This window comes from Oryctolagus cuniculus, chromosome 6 (assembly GCF_964237555.1).
Source record: "Oryctolagus cuniculus chromosome 6, mOryCun1.1, whole genome shotgun sequence".
NCBI classification, from domain to species: domain Eukaryota; kingdom Metazoa; phylum Chordata; class Mammalia; order Lagomorpha; family Leporidae; genus Oryctolagus; species Oryctolagus cuniculus.
In genome coordinates this window covers 81,834,084-81,848,446 of record NC_091437.1, presented here as the reverse complement: position 1 = coordinate 81,848,446, position 14,363 = coordinate 81,834,084, and positions in this window count along the sequence as shown.

The following is a 14,363-nucleotide window of genomic DNA, read 5'->3' as shown; positions in this document are numbered from 1 at the left end:
GCTATAGCAATTCAAATGGCATTGAACTGTCATTAAAAACAGACACATAGATCAATGGAACACAATAGAAAATAATACAAACATCAGAAGTAGAATCACTCACATACATATTCCTGACCTTTGACAAAAGTGCTAAGAACACGTAGTGGGAAAAGCACAGGTTTTCCAATCAATGCTGGATGTCCACATACAGAAGAACCCTATATCTCACCATGCACAAAAATCAGTGAGAAAAGAAGTAAATACCTAAATATTAGGACCTGAAATTATGAGAAAACATAGAGATGTTTCAGGAATAGAGTGGGCAAAAATTTTGTGAATCAGACCCCAAAACATAAGAAACAAAAGTAAAAGTAAACAAATGGAATTTCATCAAACTAAAAATTTCTGCAAAGCAAAGAAAACAACAGGTGGATAGACATCTTTAGAATGGGAGATGATATCTTCAACTTAGATATATGAAAAGGGGTGAATACAAGGATCTATAAAGAACTCAAACAACTCCATAGCAAAAGGCAAATAATCCCATTAAAATGGGAAGTAGATTTAAGCAGATTTTTATAAAATTGTATTTTATTTGAAAGGCAGAGTTACAGAGAGAGTTACAGAGAGATAGATAGAAATCTTTCACTAGCTGGTGTACTCCCTAGGCTAAAGCCAGGAGCCAGAAGCCTCTTCCAGTTCTCCCATATGGGTGCAGGGACCTGAGCACTTGGGCTACCCTCTGTTGTTTTCCCAGGCACATTAGCAGGGAGCTGGATTGGAAGTGGAGCAGCCACGACTCAAACAGGTGCACATATGGGATGATGGCATCACAGGCAGAAGCTTTACCTGCTATGCCACAACACCAGCCCCTAAGCAAATCTTTTTCAAAGGAACACATACAAACGACCAACAGGTAGATTAAAAAGATGTTCAACGCCACAAGTCAAAAGGGAACACAAATCACTGAACTTACATTGGTTAATATCAGCAAGACAAAAGAAAACAAGTTCTAGTGAGGATATGGGGAAAAGGGCATCCTTGCACATTGTTGGCGGAAATATAAATGAGCACAGCCATTGGGAAAACTATATGGAGCTTCCTCAAGAAACTAAAATAGATCATTTGATCTACCAAACCCACTACTTGGTATATATCCAAGGAAAATGAAACCAGTCTGTCAAAGACACATCCACATCCCCAAAATAAGTATCTACAGCTTATATGTCACATAATCTATGCAGCTTGTGAATAGTAAACTATATTATTCAATTAGTACCAAAATAATGGGAATAACCAAGTGTCCATCCACAGATGAATGAATTGAAACTGTGGTACATACGCACAATGCATTATTAACCACACATCAAAAAGGATGAAAGTGGGACCGAAGACCACTATGTTAAGTGAAATAGTGAAGCACAGAAAGATAAGTACTGAATGATCTCACTGATAATATGTAATATAAAAAAATTGATCCCAGAGAAGTTGAGTTTAATGGTGGCTACCAGGTGCTGAGGGCAGGGGAGGAACATGTGGGAGAAAGGGATGAAGAAAAGCTGAGTAACTGGTATACATTAACTATAACTACTAAGTTATAGTTAAATAGGACTAAGAAATTCTGGGATTCCATTGCATCACTATATATAATGATAGCATATTGCATATTTCTTTAAAACTAAAGCTGGAAGAAAGGATTTTCAATGTTTCACCACAAAGAAATATTAAACATTTGAGGAGACAGATATGTTCACACTGATTGGACATTACACATTATAAACATGTACAGAAATATTACATAGTACCCCATAAATATGTACAATTTTGAATGTATCCATTAAAATAAAATGTTAAAAATGCAAAATAAAATGTGACAAGAGGGTAATTGACTTATGAGATTACTCTGTCCAGGAGATGTCATGACTGACCTTTATGTATCTGCAAGAAGGAGAGAGCTCGAAACAGCTTAGGTTTTGGACTTTTAAAAATGTTTTACTTATTTCAAAGGTGGAGAGATGGAGAGAGACAGTGACAGGTGACAGACAACAGAGATCTTTTAACCACTGGTTCATTCCTCAAATAACTGTAAGAGACCAAGCTGAAGTCAGGAGTCAGGAATTCAATCCAGGTCTCCCTTGTGGGCGGCAGGGACCCAAATACTTGAGCCATTACCTGCTGCCTCCCAGAATTTTCATTAGCAGGAGCTGGAGCCAGATGCAGAGCTGCAACCCAGGCACTCCAATGTGGGATGCAAGTATCTCAAGGAGTGTCTGAACTGCCACACAAAATGCATCACCTCCTTTATACAATTTTTATTTATTCAGCTTTTTAATGTTTGAGGCACCCTTTACTCACCACCTTAGTTCCAGATGGTATAACAAAGTACAAAGATTGCATGGATTATATACAATAGATACTTCTCACAGTTTCTGGAAGTCCAGAGATTAGGGTGCCAGCACTGAGTTACAGGTGGCAGTGTTCTTGTATCCTCACATAGCAGAAAGAGAAAGAAGGCTCCCTGGCCTCTTTCATGCCACCATTAATTGTATTAATGAGGGTTCTATCCTCATCACCTAATGACCTCCCAAAGGCCCCTCATCCTAACACCATTACCTAACCTTGGGAGTTAGGACTTCAAAGCTCGAATCTGATGGGGACACAAAGCAAACCAAACAGTCCATTGCACTAACTACATATGAGAAAAGCCACAGACCAGTCTTTCTAGGACTAAACAAAATGTCAAAGCAATAAGAAGAGAAAACAAGTCAAAGATGGCATCAAGAGGGAAAAGGTGTCATAAAACTTTGTGATATCTTACAAACAAGGCAGGTTCTATAATCTGGAAAGCTCAGTGCAAACTAAAAAGGCAGGATAGGTATGACATTAAATATAATAAAATGTAATGTATTTTTTTCTTTATTCAGAGTCTCTCAACTTACCATTGTATTTTTATGTGTTGTTTAATGTTCTAAGTAAAGAAATATTAAATCAAAATTTACCATGTCTCTTTATGTAAATGTTATAAGGTGAAATACAAAAGCATCTTGCTTATGTGCAGAATCACCAAAATTATACAATTCTCACTTTGTAGTTTGTACTTACACATGCATCTTGTTCTTAGCAAAACAAAGGAAGACAGAATGAACTTGACTGACTCCACTCTGCCCTGGCTAGTACACACTGTGCCAATCTTGGGCTGCAGGTGAATAAGGAAGGAAAGGAACTGCACAGGTCATCATCACACGGCATCACTTTCAGAGTAAGTGCATGGCTAATGTAAGGAAGTGACAGAGTTAAAAGGATATGACAGGGTTTCTTAGTCAATCCCGTTTCTTAGAAAACTATTACCTTATTTCTACATTGGAAGGAAGTTCTGGTTAAGACTGAAAGAGGAATGGTGTCTTCAGGCTACTATGTCATCATAGTGTTAGGATGAAGATAATGAATTTATGCAAGGATGATCAAGACTTACTAAATTGTATGATGAAAAGTTGATGGGAAAGATTATAGCGGATGGGTTAGGTTGAGCATGGTCATGTATTGGTAATAGCTGAATTCAGGGTGTGAGTATATAAAGGGAGTCATTTTATTATACTATCATAGCCTATACTCATTCATAAATTCACTGATATAAAATATTCATCATAGAAATACACATCACTCGCAGTCAGTGTTGCAGTGTAGTGTGTTAAGCCACCATGTGCAATGCCAGTATACCTTATGGGAGTGACAGTTTGAGTCCAGCTGCTTCACTTCTGTCCCAGCTCCCTACTAATGTGCCTGATAAAGCAGCAGATGACACTTCAAGTGCTTGGGTCCCTGCCTTCAGCATGGGAGACCTGGATGGAATTCCTACCTTTCAAATAAAATAAGTAAATCTTAAAAAGAATTTGCACATCACCACTTAGGAAGTATTAATGCCTTCCCCCAAAATGAACTGGAGTCTAATCAAGCACCTAGATCTAACCACTATTTCAAAGTGCACTCTAATTGTGTATTAGCATGGTTGTTTACTCATTATGATATTCATCAAAGTGCATAATGTGGTAAATATTATAAAGCAAACAATCTAGTTTCTTACATAAATTACAAAGAACAAAAAACATCAGCATGTGGACACTTATACATGAGAAGAAATGTAAACTGTACCAACCATATGTAATTACTGAAACTCGCTTGGATCCTCATTCAAATAAATTAACTGAGGAAAAATATATATGACAATTTGAACGCTGGCTGGATAATCTGATCTTTTTATAAATCATTATTGATACTTTAGGTGAGATACGGGTAGCATGTGTATGGTTTCAGGAACAAAAAAGAATGTACTTGTAGAGATAAATGCAGAAACATTTACAGACGTAATCAGTTCTTGAAATCTGGGATACAAAGCAATCCTGTGGTGGGGGTAGGGAGTGTACGTCAGAAGTGTGGTCACAAGTTGGCAATAGCTGAAGTCAACAGTTACTATAAGGGAGGGGGGAATTTTATTGCTATACTACTGTACCTGACACTGTTCTATTTTTACATATTTTTGACATTGTTCACAATGAAAATCTAAAGCAAAATTTTGAAAACAATTTGGAAAAATGGTTTCATGCCATGAGTTGTTATCCACATCCCATATTTTTGTTCTTCTTCATGGACTCCTCAATGATATCAGGTGTATATCTTTATAAGGTGTATCAGGTGTATATATCACTAACTTTGCATAAGTTGGCTGGCAAGAGCTGCTTCTCTGGGTGCACACAAGTATCCAACTTACCCTCCCCATGTTTCCTATGCCCTTTCTTCTGCTTCCTGCCTAGAAATAGACCAACACAAAGAAAGCACATTTAACCCATTGATGTTAATGATATATAATGATATAAATATATATCATTATGTATAAATATATTTATATATTTTATATAATATATTATATATAATGTAATATATAAATATATGTGATATATCATATCATTATATATGATATATATGATATGTCATATCATATATATTATATATAAATATATCATATATATTATATATAAAATATATGTAATTATATAAATGATGTTAAATGATCTAAACTGTAATTAAAAGTCCTTATGGAAGATTAATCTGATTTTTACTTTTCAAGACACACATAGCTCAAGAAATGAGCTGTCTGTGAACCTGTTCAGGACCTGCTATCTGAGCTTTTCCTTCTTTTCTCAGTTCTCTGGGCCAGGATCAGGAAATTGCTTCCTGAAATACTTTCAATAATTATCACTAAATTTCATGGTTGGGAATCAGACCAGCTGTCTTCAGAGGAAAGTCACCTGAACATGACACATATACACTCAAGACTGAATTACCACCATTGGATAAAAATAGCAATGGATGTATTATATGCTATCTCAGGTTTCAATTCAAGATTCACTAACTCTGGGAAGATTTTCCCTGACCTCCAAATCAGAATGCAATCTACATATTTTCCTTCAAAACATTTACAATACAATCACATAGTTCTACTAGTGTATCTATTTGTGTGATTATTTAATGTCTCATTGCACAAAGTAGGGAATGAACACACAAGTGATGAATCAGTAATATTGACCTGAAATCAGCCTGCAAAACCACTATGTTAATGAAAAATTGCAGAATATTAATTTAATGATACAAAGTTAGATTTTTATCACAAATTAGAAAATAAAACTGACCAACAAAAAAGTTTATTCTTTTTCAATAACAAGTTAAGCAGAAAATTTTTACAAAGAATTAAAATTACCACCAAAGCAAAAAGGGTATATGTATATGATTTCAACATAAGTAAAAATGGATATATTTAAAGTAGATTTGGTTTGGAGGATTCTAAGTCTTAGTTTTATTGCTGCATGTTCAAAGATAGGGAAATCTATAATTTTCAGGGCATAGTGACAAAATATGTTTTATTTAACCATCATTTCACATGCCTTCCACTTGTTGGGAATAGATCATCTTTATCAAGACTTGTCTGTTTTAAGTCAACATCATTCTATTTATCAAGTTGACAATCTTAAATGAAATTCAGTGTTCTATTTGATTTCCTGCATCATAATGTGCCTTTAGCCCAACCACCTTCAAATTGCTTTTTTCTGCAGAAGATTGCAATAAGATAAGCTCACAGCCAAAAGGCTTAATAAATCAACTGGCATAGAGAATAAAAGTGAAAAATGTGCTAAAAGAGAATATCAGATCTCATTTATTTTTAATTTTATTCTTTCAGTAAGCACACTCATATATCTCTTTTATGTTTAAATATTATCTCCAAATCATCCATTCAAAAGCAACTAACAAATTAATTTAATTTCCTTATCATGTGCAGGAACAACAAGCAAACAAACAAAACAATCTCTCAGTGTTCACGCCATGTTTTTCTTTCTCAATGGAACACTTGCATGATGCATTGACTTCTGGGAGAACTGATAGGCAGTCTCAGAACTTGCAGGGTTTTAAAGCACTTATACCAAAGTAGCTACAAGAAATTTTTCCAGAGCATACCAAAAAGAAAGGATGACTGCTTGTCAGGAGCTACTCCTTAACAAGTAATGGCAAGTGCATTCAAAAAGTGTACCACAACACTTTTTAATAGGATTCAGAGGCAGACAACCCAGGGTTGGTCTGGTGCACAGCAAACCACCAACATCTCTGCTCTTCACCCTTTCATCCAGAACCCTGAGTATGTGATCTTTTGTCCTTGGGCATGGTTCCTTATAGACATCATGTGTTCCTACAACAGTGTCCAAAGAGAGGGAGAAAATATGGCAAAAGGGGCTGCATCCTTAACTGAGTTTCTGTTCTATCAAGAAGAAAAATCTTCCCCAGACCCCCAAAATTATTCCCATTTGAGATCATTTGCCAGAATTGGGCTGCATGCACACCCTTGGATTCAGTTTCATAGCCCCAGACCAGCTCATTGGCCATAACTTAGTCACATGCATACTCCTGAACCAATCATTGGTGAAAGATGGAATGAACAGGTTAGACTGAATCTATTACAAGTCAATCCCTGAGGCCTCATATTGTCCAAACAAAAAGAAAAACTTGCTGTTTGGTAGATCAATGAAGGCCCTTAATCAACCAAAAATTATGTTTATCTTCAAAGACATCTGTAATCCCACTTTTTGTGACTTAATTTATTGAACAGGGGCATGTAATGAAGTAGGTTGAGTTTAAAATGTAAAAGATTGATACAGTATTAGCCTGAACAAAGCTTGAATAAAAGGCTAAAAGAGTTTTATTCTTATGTTTAAGATAATTCCAAACGTATGTTACCTACCATCAAGTATTCAATACCAAACATTAGAGATTTATTCTTTTCATTCTATATAGTGTCATTTAACATTTACTAAGAGACATTTGTAAAATAAAACCAACAAGTCCTCCAAAAAGAAAATGAAGCTGTGAATAACTGTCTGAATTTTAAAGCTACAAGTCCTTAGATAATCTCTTTATACACCCTACAGAGACTATTTCATCACTAAATATGACCAGTTCACCTCCACTGAGAATATAAAAAGTATCTTCTTTCTATGCAATCATCTCTGTCATTTAGCATCCATACAAGTATTTTTCAATCACCTACATATCAGTCTAGCTTATTGTATCATCGCCCTACCTATATTTATCATTTTATTCCAAAGATATGAAGTCCTCACTTCAGCATAGCTATACCACTTCCCTGGTGTACTAATCCACAATTACAATCATGCATCACTTAATAATGAAGACAGCTTCTAAGAAATGCATACTTAAGTAATTTTACAGCTGTTCAAAAATCACAGAGTGTACTCACATACACTAAGATGACCACAATACCACGAGGCAGTGTAATCTTATGGGTTTATTGTTGTAGATGTGATCCACTGTCTCCATATCCTTGTGTGGTACACAACTGCAAATCTGAAAGACATTTGTTCTGGAAAAATTTTCCTGAGAAAACTCTTGCTAACTCCCAGCAATCAGTTCTTCCTCTTCTAGGTTCTCATTCACTAAGCACTCATTTGATAATTGACCTGCACTGTTGCCTTGGTTAAGCTGTGCAATCATCAGATTACAGATGGTTCTCCTTTGGAGAGGCAGAATATTTGCCTGTCTTTGCTTCTCTGGAGCAGGTGTGTTCTGCATAGTTCCTTAAGTAGCACATGGGCTGGGCCATACCTGTTTGTCTCTGTTCTCAGACAAAACACTTCCAGGAAATGACCTCAGATCCTCTGTGACCATATTCATTCCACTCTGAAATATCCTTTTCCAGCAAGCCAAGCAGTGGAAACCAAATTAAGCTGTGTTTCTTCATTCTACCACCTGTCTGAATGATGAAGCTCTACACTGCTTGTGCATGTTCTTGATCCAAACTAAATGTTGAAAGGAAAAATGATTCATTGATTTTCTCTTATTAAGAAAATATAGTACCTCTGAAGAATTTTTAGTGCCTATCAATTTTGGGTGATAAGAATACGGAGTTTGATAAGCAATTTTCTATCCTCTGTGCTTTTATTAATTCTCACTATGAAGAGGGTCTTATGAGTCATTATGCTGTTTTCCCATGGGGAACCAGCATTTTTGAATTTCTAGTATTAATTCAGCAATATTTAAGTACTTGCTAAATGCCAGGTGTTGGACTAGACACTTTGAGAATGCCATCATATTCAACACCACTTGAGGGCTCTCTGCATTTTTCTGGTGAAGGAATGAATGCAGAGACAGCCTCACTAATTTGTTCAGTATCCCATGGATAATCAGAGCAGGTGCCAGAAGTCCATAGTCTCTTACAGATTGTCTGCAACTCATTTTCCCAAGACTACTATTAGGAGTTATGCCACTTGAGTCAACAAGGATGCCAGGAACATGAAATGAGGGAAGCAGAGGTTCTTCAATAAGTCTTGTTTAGAATGCAAGATTTCTACAAACAAATGATTGACGTGGCCCCTTATCTTACACCGTATGCAAAAATCAACTCAAAATGATTAAAGACTTAAACATGAAACTTGAAACTGTAAAACTGTTAGAGAAAAGCCTTGGGGGAAAGTTTTATAAAATTGGTCTGGGCAAGGATTTTTTGGATATGATTCTGAAAACCCAAGCAACAAAAGAAAAATAGGGGGCCAATGCTGTGGCGCAGTAGGTTAATCCTCCTGGGGTGCTGGCATCCCTTATGGCTGCCAGTTCTAGTCCAAGCTGCTCCTCTTCCAATCCAGTCTCTTCTACTGCTAGAATAGCAGTAGAAGATGGCCCAAGTCCCTGGGCCCCTGCAACCATGTGGGAGACTCGGAAAGAACTCCTGGCTCCTGGCTGCAGATTGGTGCAGTTCCAGCCGTTGTGGCCATTTGGGGAGTGAACCAGCGGATGGAAGGCCTCTCTCTGTCTCTACCTCTATGACTCTACCTCTCAAATAAATAAATAACATCTTGAAAAAAAGATGTTTTCTCAAAAAATTAAAAATAAAACCACCCTATGATCCAACAACTCCACTGCAGAATACGTACTCAAAGCAAACGAAATCAGTATTTCAAAGAAATATCTGTATTCTTACATTTATCACAGTAGTATACACAATAACCATGACACAGAATCAACCTGAATGTCCATTAATGAATAAGTGAAGAAAGAAAATGTGGGTGCATATACAATGAAATATTATACAGCTTTTAAAAAGAAAGAAATCCTGTAATTTGCAACCACATAACTGAATCTAGAGGACCTTATGTAAAGTGAAATAAGAAAGACACAGAAAGGCATATACTGCATGATCTCACTTACATGTGGAGTGTAAAAAAGCTGAACTCAGAAACAGAGTCAAATGGTAATTAGCAGAGGCTAGGGGCATGGATGTGGGGAAATCACAGACATTGATCAAAGGATGCAACATTTCAGTTAGACAAAAATAAATAAAATCAAGAGATCTATTATACAGCATGACATGATGACCACTATAAATAATAATTGCATTCTTGAAAAAAGTAGAACATAAATGAAAAATGTTTAGAAGAAAAGATGTGTGCCACTTTATGGTCCTTACCTTGGTCACATGGCTAGAGAGAATGGTTGATGCACACCCTTTTTGTCAGCTCAGTAACACATTCTGATAATAGAGTTATTGCTTCAGGCTTTGCACATTTACAGTTACCATCTCCATCAGGATCATTTGGATCTCTGATGGTGATATTTCATTGTAATGTGTCTCAACTGACTCCCAAAGCACAATGCTGAGGTACAACCACCCCACATATAGAAAGGCTAAAATCCCAGTTGAGAGGAAATGACATCAGGTCTCCCTGTTCCCCGCAATGCCCTATTTAGAGTTCATCCCTCCATCTCTCTCCTCATCCTCACCCCATGGTTTGCTCTGGATAAGGATGATTCCAGAAGCCCGACCATTTTCTCTTTCACCTTCTGATTTCAGCTCTGGCAGGTTGCACATCTCCTATCCCAAGTTCAAGTTCCTGCCACCTCTTTTCCCGTGCTTAAAACTTTCCCATCTCTTCTGTGCCACCAACAGAACAAAACAAAGCAACACAGGAAAATGACCTCCAAAACTCTGTTCCTTTCTGCCAGCTTTGCTTTGGGTGCTCTGGAGAATGAAAGCACCACTGTTGGTTGAATGTTGATAAAAATGGATGGATGTGCATCTTATTCTGTTTGTTTTTTTCATTCACAATAATTGTGTATATTTACAGCAAGAAAATAGACGGGGGGGGGGGGGGAGCTGGTTACAGGGCACAAAGTCTCCTAGAGAAGAAATATGCTGTCACACAGCAGGGTGGGAAGGGTTAATAATAATGTATATTTTAAAACAGTTCAAAGGGAGTGTTTTGAACATCTTAAATGATAAATATTTGAGAGGCTGAATGTTTAGAAATTTACATACTTAAGTCCCTCACCTCTCTTCTAGTTGAGCCAATAAGTCCCTTCCTTGGCAGGAGATTTGAAGATGATTGAACAGGGAGAGCAAGAAGGCAGCTGAACTGTTCAAAACCCAGAAGTGGAGGCCAGACTCTGCAACTTGAAATGCTGATTCTACCAAATACTGTGTAATGCTGAGTAAGTCACTCAATATCTCTATGCCTTGATTTCTGTTTAGTGAAAAAAAAATTGGTTTAAATATAGCCTCTACACTCACACAGGCATTATGAGAATAAAATGAGTTAACATACATAACGTGCCTAGGACAGCTTCTGGTAGGTAGAAAAGACCACTTAGTGTTCATCAAAACATTTTTAAGAAAACAGATAGTTATTAATTCTCATAAAACCGAAAGAATCTAAGAGTTGCTAGAATGTGCTTCTCTGTTCCATGTGCAAGGGAGAAAATGATTGCCTTAAAATAATATCAAGCTGTGGGAAGGTGCAAAGAATTAGAGCTAGCAGAGTCGAGAAAATTTGGGGGAACAAAACCCCTAGAAGTCTCCTGAGGACACTGGGCAGGCAGACAAGGCAAAACTGATTGGGGGCATCCAGTCAACCAAAATATAAGCAAGTACAGAAGGTACATGCAGGTCACTAGTGATGATGATTCCTTGCTGGGAAGCAGTCATGCAACTGGTACACCTTCCCAAATGATTTTTATAATCTATTTTTTTCATTGACAACTCAGGTATGATTGAAGTCCATTTTTTATTTGTATTAATATAAATGTAGCTTACAGAGAGGTTACACGTGCCAGCTGTAGAATACATTGCAAACACATTTGCATATATAATCATACACCTTAATCTGTTTTGTGCTTCTACAAGAAAATACCCAGGATAGCATTGTGGTTTAGTAGGTTAAGCTGCTGTCTGCTGCGTGGGCATCCTATATGCCTGCCGGTTTGAGTCCCAGATGTTCCACTTCTGATCCAGCTCCCTGCTCATGTGCCTGAAAAGCAACCAAAAGATGACACCAAATACTTGGGCCTCTGAATACATGTGGAAGACCCAGATGAAGCTCCTGGCTTCTGGCTTCTGGCTTCTGCCTGGCCCAGCCCTGGCCATTGTGGTCATTTGGGGAGTCAACCAGAAAATGGAAGATCTCTCTCTCTCTCTTTCTCTCTCTCCCTCTCTAGCTCTCTCTCTCTCTCTCTCTCTCTCTGTTTTTCAAAAAAAAAAAAAATCTTTAAGAAAAAGAAAATACCCAAGGCTAGGCTCTTAATTAGATGAGAAGTCCCTTTAACTGACAGTTCTAGAGGTCAAAAAGCACAGTACCAGCATCTGCTTGGCTTCTGTGATGGCAGACAGCATCCAAGAATGGTCAACTGGTGTGATTGGAAGAGACCAAGAACCAGTGCTTAATCCAGTCTCTCAAGACCCAACTAATTCTTAGGAGACCTACTCCAGTCTTGAAAGCCGCAACCCAGTATCTCAAGAAAGACTATAATCCATTCACAAAGGTGGAGCCCCTGACCTAATCATCTCTTAAAGGTCCCACCACCTCTCAATACCGTCACATTAAGAGTCAAGTTTCTGGCATACAAGTCCTTGTAGTAATTTCTGATGATTCTTTTTATTTCTGTGGTGTCTGTTGTTACATTTCCTTTTTCATCTCTGATTTTATTAATTTGGGTCTTTTCTCTTCTTTTTTTAGTTAGTTGGGCCAATGGGGTGTCAATTTTGTTTATTTTTTTCAAAAAACCAGCTCCTCGTTTGGCTGATTTTTTGTAATGTTTTTCTTGATTCAATCCTGTTGATTTCTTCTCTGACTTTAATTATTTCTCTTCTCCTACTAGATTTGGGTCTGGTTTGCTGTAGGTTTTCTAGATCCTTGAGGTGAATTGAAAGCAAACAGGGAAACCTATCAGAAATGGATAGATTCCTGGACACATGCAACCTACCTAAATTGAACCAGGAAGACATTGAAAACCTAAACAGACCCATAACTGAGACAGAAATTGAAACAGTAATAAAGGCCCTCCCAACAAAGAAAAGCCCAGGACCAGATGGATTCACTGCTGAATTCTACCAGACATTTAAAGAAGAACTGACTCCAATTCTTCTCAAACTATTCAGAACAATCGAAGAAGAGGGAATCCTCCCAAATTCTTTCTATGAAGCCAGCATCACCTTAATTCCTAAGCCAGAAAAAGATGCAGCACTGAAAGAGAATTATAGACCAATATCTTTGATGAACATAGATGCAAAAATCCTCAATAAAATTCTCGCCAATAGAATGCAACAACACATCAGAAAGATCATCCACCCAGACCAAGTGGGATTTATCCCTGGTATGCAGGGATGGTTTAATGTGCGCAAAACAATCAATGTGATACACCACATTAACAGACTGCAGAAGAAAAACCATGTGATTATCTCAATAGATGCCGAGAAAGCATTTGATAAAATACAACACCCGTTCATGATGAAAACTCTAAGCAAACTGGGTTTGGAAGGAACATTCCTCAATACAATCAAAGCAATCTATGAAAAACCCACAGCCAACATCCTATTGAATGGGGAAAAGTTGGAAGCATTTCCACTGAGATCTGGGACCAGACAGGGATGCCCACTCTCACCACTGCTATTCAATATAGTTCTGGAGGTTCTAGCCAGAGCTATTAGGCAAGAAAAAGAAATTAAAGGGATACAAATTGGGAAGGAAGAACTCAAACTATCCCTCTTTGCAGATGACATGATTCTTTATTTAGGGGACCCAAAGAACTCTACTAAGAGACTATTGGAACTCATAGAAGAGTTTGGCAAAGTAGCAGGGTATAAAATTAATGCACAAAAATGAACAGCCTTTGTATACACAGACAATGCCATGGCTGAGGAAGAACTCCTAAGATCAATCCCATTCACAATAGCTACAAAAACAATCAAATACCTTGGAATAAACTTAACCAAGGATGTTCAAGATCTCTACGATATAAATTACAAAACCTTAAAGAAAGAAATAGAAGAGGATACCAAGAAATGGAAAACTCTTCCATGCTCATGGATTGGAAGAATCAATATCATCAAAATGTCCATTCTCCCAAAAGCAATTTATAGATTCAATGCAATCCCAATCAAGATACCAAAGACCTTCTTCTCAGATCTGGAAAAAATGGTGCTGAAATTTATATGGAGGCACAAGAGACCTCGAATAGCTAAAGCAATCTTGTACAACAAAAACAAAGCCGGAGGCATCACAATACCAGATTTCAGGACATACTACAGGGCAGTTGTAATCAAAACAGCATGGTACTGGTACAGAAACAGATGGATAGACCAATGGAACAGAATTGAAACACCAGAAATCAACCCAAACATCTACAGCCAACTTATATTTGATCAAGGATCTAAAACTAATTCCTGGAGCAAGGACAGTCTATTCAATAAATGGTGCCGGGAAAATTGGATTTCCACATGCAGAATCATGAAGCAAGACCCCTACCTTACACCTTACACAAAAATCCACTCAACA